Below are 6,430 nucleotides of genomic sequence, written 5' to 3'. Positions count from 1 at the left end.
CTTCTTGCTGTGTTGGCCTTGTGGAAAAAAATCTATATTGGTTGCAAAGTAGGCAGTACTTTCATTTTTCCCTTGTGTGTTGACCCAAGATTAAATAAGAATGGCTAATTTTGTTTAGAGTTGGTTTTATCTTTGTCCACTCATGTATGTAACTATTACTTACATATTGGCAAATTGGGAACAATGATTTCCATTTTCAACTATTATGGATGTTTATGGACTCAATGAAAATCACAATGTCTACATTGCTTGATACTTCATGTGAGAAAACAATGGCAATAAAAGAATACTCAAGTCAGTAGTTCAAAATCAAATGAAATGCCTATTTAAGGGAGTCTTGAACCCAAGTAGAGAGCATTATGTTCTGACAGATATTGATTTTGTGAATTAAAAAATGCACACTACATGTACTTCATATCATACAATTAAGTACCAACTAGTCCCGCGTGCATGAAAAATCACTCAGTACATGTATTCTACTAGCCCCTAAGTACTCTTTAATGAAATCAAGTATTCTCAGCTTATGCCTGAATACAACGTGTCTGACAAGTTCTGACAAAAAATATGACTAAATAGTAGTTTATACTGCCAACACTTATATCTTCACTTGTAGGTTTCTTGACTTTTTCTTTTAACACTCTAGTTTTCATTTGTACATTATAGATTGCAGGTGGGCACTTAGAGCTCTGGTTAAACAATAGGGTATGCGTCCTTTAGTGGAATGACTTCATTGGTTGGCAGTTTACCTTGAAGTTCCTTCCCATAGCCACCCTTCAACGACCTTCCCTCTCACTGCATGCTCTCAAAACGTGTCCCCTGGTAAAGGATGTTGCTGTTATCAGGTAAAGCCAGATACCTGTCACAGTTGCTATTTCAAGGTGGGAGCTGCAACACAAGTACAACATTCCTAAAGGTTAACGTTTCCATCAGTAGGAAGTACAGCCACTGTGGTCCATTATGTGGAGCCTGAGGATTGTGACTATGTATGACAGCAAGAAGGGCAAGGTTATTGCCACTAGTGTAGATATTACAAAACATATCATAGACCACAAAGACTCACAGAACTATTTCTTAGATCGTAGATGTTCTTACATCTGAGATGGTGTGGCGCGATCGACAGCACATTGGGCTCAGGCCCAAGAGGTCCTGAGTTCTAATCCGGCTGCCGTGTCAACTATCTTCTGCCCTTGGGAAAGACACTTTACACGACTTTCCTCACTTAACTCAAGTGTAAATGAATACCTAGCTGCAGCTAGTGGCAGGGACAGGCCTTTGTGGCAGTGGTAGGCCTTAGGGGCATGTTCGGGCATGACGCACCCGCCATGACACAACAGTCAGGGGTAGGAGGAACCCCTTGCATCCTTGGTTGGAAGTCCTCCTGGGAGACGAGAATCCAAACAATAAACCTGCATCTGCTGGGGCCGTCTTACGTGACATACAGTTCTTTCCCTGTAGGACCTGTGCGTCCGTAGATGAGAGGGTGGAGAAGGAAATGCACAAAAAAAGTTCACCTTAAAAAGTCAGAAGTGCACAAAAAAAGTTCACCTTAAAAAAGTCACGTGCAGACCAGGCAGACTGGTTGCCTAAGCAACCTTGTCTGCCTACCATTGATCTTCGAATACGAAGAAACAGCCATCATCATCATCAGATGGAAGATTAGCTCAATGAGCTAAAGGGTATCACAATAAACTCGACAAACTCAATAAAATCAAAACAGACATGATCACTTGTTACCAGATTGGCTTTTATATCACAGTTGCAGTGACAAACATGATCTCACTGATCAAGAGTTAAAGATCATTTCCTCTTTTCCATATTATGATTTATGTTATGTCAATTTACCTTACTTGAACACAAAAATTAGACTTATTGCTTCTTGTAACCTCACTATGTGTTATTTTCCCTACGCATTTGTCAGCCACACAGATGGAAAAAAACATATATATATATATATATATATATGTATATATATATATATATATATATATATATATATATATATGTATATATATATCTGTAGTTGAGAATATTGCAATTACATATTCATTTGGGCCCTGATTGCAGAAATGTTATGGTTTGACCATGACCTCTAATTGAAAGCTCGTCAATTCAACTATTGGTAGTATGAGAAATGGTAACATAATGTTAAAACTCCCATATTCCAATGCTTGTTGGACCAAACCAATTTTGTCAATTTGACACAATGTGGTTCCCAGGAGACACTGGTTCATTCCCATTGTGTGTTATGCTACTTCATCTTTGTCAACAAGGTATTCTTTATCCCTTGCTTCAAAAACGGTATTTAGCTGGTATTTAGGGATGTCAAGTTGGCGGACAGTGGTTTCAAATTGCAATATTTTCAAAATATTGCAGTTTGAAACTACTGTCCATCGACTTGATGTCTTTAAATGCCATTTTTAAAAACAACGGATATCGGCTATCCCGCGCATAAAGGTAAACTAGAATTAGATATGCCTGGCTGCTAACTTTCATCTCATAATAGCTACTGTACTAACAGTATTTTATAAAAAAATTCTGAATCATCAGAACTGCCATAAGGTCTTCAAAACAAGTTTTAAAGTTGCTGCAGATTTCTTCCTGCAAAATCCCTCGGATAGGACGTTGAATGGAGGTCCCATGTTTGGGGAGAGCAACAACCCAAGCATGTTAAAGAACCCACCACAAGTGCGATGGTGCGGTGTGAGCGGATCAAACCATTCCGGCCCAAATGGGGTAGGGAATCTCCCAAGCAGCCCTCGTAACCCCTGCTTCACCTATTGGGTCAGTTAGTCCTCACTCATAGTGAGCAATCTGGCTAGTCTCAATCATGATATTTCTGAACTAGGGCAAAGGGATGCTGTTACAGTTCCAGCATAACCCATAACATTGAGTGGCCTTCTTGTCTTCTTACGTGGTGACCATTAAGTAAAAAGAAAAAAAATTGTCAATGAAAAGCCCCAAAAGCTTTGGCACTGTACATGACAAATAGCCTTTCCCGAGTCATACATGTATGTAACACTAACAGATGAGTTCCATCAACTGATCCATTGGACTGCAGCTCTGCACACGTATCACAGAAACCCTTTTAATGTGTCATCTGAAAGCTGAGTCCCATTATCTAACCCCTTTTGATCTTCCTCCTCCCATTGATCTGACACCATGTCTGCATCAACAGTCACCAGTTACTTGTTGACAGACCCGATGAAGTTACCTCGGATCCTTGCTGACGGCCGCTAATGGAGGGCAAGGAAACGCCATATCTTTTTTCTCCTCTCAAGTGACTTTATCATTGAGTTCTTGTCAATAGCAGTACAGGTGACTCAGGTGAAAACCAGTTTCCAGTCAACAGGAATAGGGTAAGAGAGGCTGTGTGTGTGTGTTTGTGTGTGTTTGTGTGTGTGTTTGTGTGAGTGTTTGTGTGTGTGTGTGTTAGTGTGTGTGTGTGTATGTGTGATATTTACTATAGAAGACAGAACTTTGCATCAGTTACAACTTGTATGTAAGTAAGCAAAACAAATCACAAAGTATTATCATCACCATCATAACGCAGTGGGATAAGTGACAAATAACAAAATATTCATAACTTACACCATATCATGTTTTCTAATGCCTTAGGTCTGTGATGCAGGAGAATATCCCTTATTAAGAAGATAGATGAGATCATGAGCTATACACTCAAATGGATACCAACAACAAAACAACATAATGCAGGATGACTTCAAAGAGTCATTTAAAGAGTCATTTAAAGAGTCATTTAAAGTCTGATAATTCAAGGATAAGCAAAGATAAACAATACCTGAACCTATTTTCTCACAGTAGCAGTGCAGCACTATCCTTTGAAACTTTTGTTTATCATTGTTTATTTATTTCGCACTTAAAAAAATAAATACATGACAATGAATTATAAAAGAACATAACAGTGCAAGGGAGGCCAAAAGCTTCTGCTTATGAGAAGGTCTCCTTTTAGTAAGTTAATAACAATTTATATAGATTAAACAAAAGAAAGAAGTATGGATAATACATAAGGAAACCAATGGAATGAAATGAAAACATATTACACTCATATTGGACAGTGGAAATAACCAACTTTAAGGCTTCAATCAACTTTCTGCACTTTGTAAAACTATGACAGCTACTTCTTTCAGTTACTGTATGTCTGTCTGTTACTGTATATGTAGACAAAATGCAGCATGCTCAGGTCATATTGCTAGAAGTAATTGAAACTTCTTACAGTGAGCAGTAAGCCCTTGTTCTCTAGGCCTGCTAACAATAAACTCAAAACCAAATTCACTGGCAAACCTGCAGTGCACCAGCAGTCAACATTGTTGCTTAATGCTATTTGCATTGGCAAATTAGAAAGCAATCTTTGTGCTGTTCTCATTTTGGTTTCAGTAATAATAAAATATGAGAGACAGAGGATGTGAAGGAATGAGTCAGCCTTGTAATGAAATCAACACAAAAGATTGATAGGTCTTAGTAAGGACACAGGTTCTGCTTCTCATTCTATATTTATACAGATTTTGTACCCCCATAACTGATGCTTTGGGGCAGCGTTCCCGCCAGGCATACGTCTTTACGTCTTTGGACGCATCTTTTTCTGGAAAGACGCACTCGGCTCAGCTGAATGCGTCCATAAAAAATTCTGAAAGAAAGGCTGACCTGTACCACCAGTGTACAAAATGTATCTGGAATCTTTTTAAAAAATCTGTCTTTATAAGAAGGAATCCTACCTTTACAATTTATACTTCAAATTCTTCACTTTCCGGTCATCCCAGTAGTCTGAGCATAGGGCGGAGGGCGGCACGTTTTACACATATTATAGGGTGATGATGAGGGTGCCATTATTTTAGAATGCATCGTTTAGACTCGTAGTTTGTATATTGGATTCAAGCTAGCAGATATTGCATACAGCTTATGCAAGCATTGTAAAGATGTAGGTTTGTCACTTATAAATGCTAGTTCACCTTTATCTGATGAGTTGCCTATAGCTGTAATGTGAAATAAAATGATATTTAGGATTAGCAAGTTGACAACGGTACTTTCAAATGAAATATTTCTAAATATTGCAATTTGAAGTCACTATTCATCGACTTGATATCCCTAAAAAAAGGTGAAGTACATGTACCTCATGTAAACTTAGCAGCATGCTTTTGTTCTATCACGATGAATGACATATGTAGTCAGTACAGGGAACTGACAACAGGATCATTCATATACAACACATTCTCTGCTTCTACTAAAACATCTGGTTTTTATGTACATGTTATGTATTATGTGAGGAATGTTGATGTCTAATACGTTACAGTCATGAATAATTCATATGCAAAAGTTTCCAGCAAGAACTGATCAATGAGGATATAGTTTGCAACATTTTCTCAAATACCTCAATGTGCTCTTTATTCTTCAAGAAGAGTTATATGCCTGCCTTAATGTTTGCAGTAAGGCAGCCTCTAACGACTGCCTTTCTTAATGTAATGAAATACCTAATCGTCCGTAAGTAGTGAGTAATGTCCGCTTTGTGTGCATATCACAAAGAGTTACAAAGAGGTAAAGGCAGGCTGGTGACTTATTTTTCCTCCATTCTACAGATATAGCGTGTGATTGCAAATGGTAGCTTTTATCACTGCGGGAGATTAGGATCTGGAAGTACAAAATCAATAAGAGTTTATGGTTATTGCAATCTTCTTTGCAATCATCCCGTGGCTTTAAAACAGCTCTTGTTTCAGCACCAAGTGCAGCATCTGTGCCTTCTTGCGATGATGTATGGAAAAGATTACCATTTATTGTGTGTTAGCAGTTATGGCCTTCCCTTATCTCTGCTTTTGTGACTGTAAGACTTGTGGCTCATTTTGTGTTTTTGCTGGAAAGGCTTCTCCACTCAATAAAGACCTGATCTTACATAGGATAAATCTATACACATAAAATTCCCCTGCAGGGATCTTGTGAACTAAATCATCTACTCTGTAAGAAATGTAGATTTGTCAGCACAAACCACAGAGTGGCTCATCCACATGGTTGTACTGAAAGTAAAACATGACAGAGGAAACTTTAGACAAAAGACATACGGTGATATGCATAACAAATTATTGCCATGGCAAAAACATCAAGGTGGAGTGTCATTTGTTATAGACAGACTTTTGTGCAAAAGTTACCATGACAAACTTCTTAATGTGAGTGCTAGTAGGCGTGAAGGAATCATGCACACAAGAACAGTCCTTGCAACAACATTACAGGAAACTGTTCTGGCTGATTACCAGTTCGAATGGTCCACCCACGCGTTGCTTTCATGCGACAACTTCGTACAAAAACTAAGGTCAGAAGAACAGGGACTGCAAGATGAATCAAACATTCTCTGACAATCCGAACATCATTTCATCATGTAAGTTGATTGTGGTGCACGGAAATTGCCTGCTAGAAGTTCTATCAGACT

At 38.4% G+C, this 6,430-nt stretch overlaps 1 long non-coding RNA gene across 1 annotated transcript in view; it reads right to left on the bottom strand.

Annotated features, from left to right (window-relative positions):
* Positions 1-697: 697 nt before the first annotated feature.
* The window catches only part of LOC118420336, a 67,085-nt gene continuing 61,352 nt past the window's right edge, over positions 698-6,430 (bottom strand). The window contains exon 5 of the long non-coding RNA XR_004831730.1: positions 698-885. This is a non-coding gene — a long non-coding RNA (uncharacterized LOC118420336). The remainder of the gene's footprint in view (positions 886-6,430) is intronic.

This window comes from Branchiostoma floridae, chromosome 7 (genome assembly GCF_000003815.2).
Source record: "Branchiostoma floridae strain S238N-H82 chromosome 7, Bfl_VNyyK, whole genome shotgun sequence".
Classification (NCBI taxonomy): domain Eukaryota; kingdom Metazoa; phylum Chordata; class Leptocardii; order Amphioxiformes; family Branchiostomatidae; genus Branchiostoma; species Branchiostoma floridae.
The sequence above is the reverse complement of the archived record's forward strand: the minus strand, read 5'-3'. Positions and strand labels throughout refer to the sequence as shown.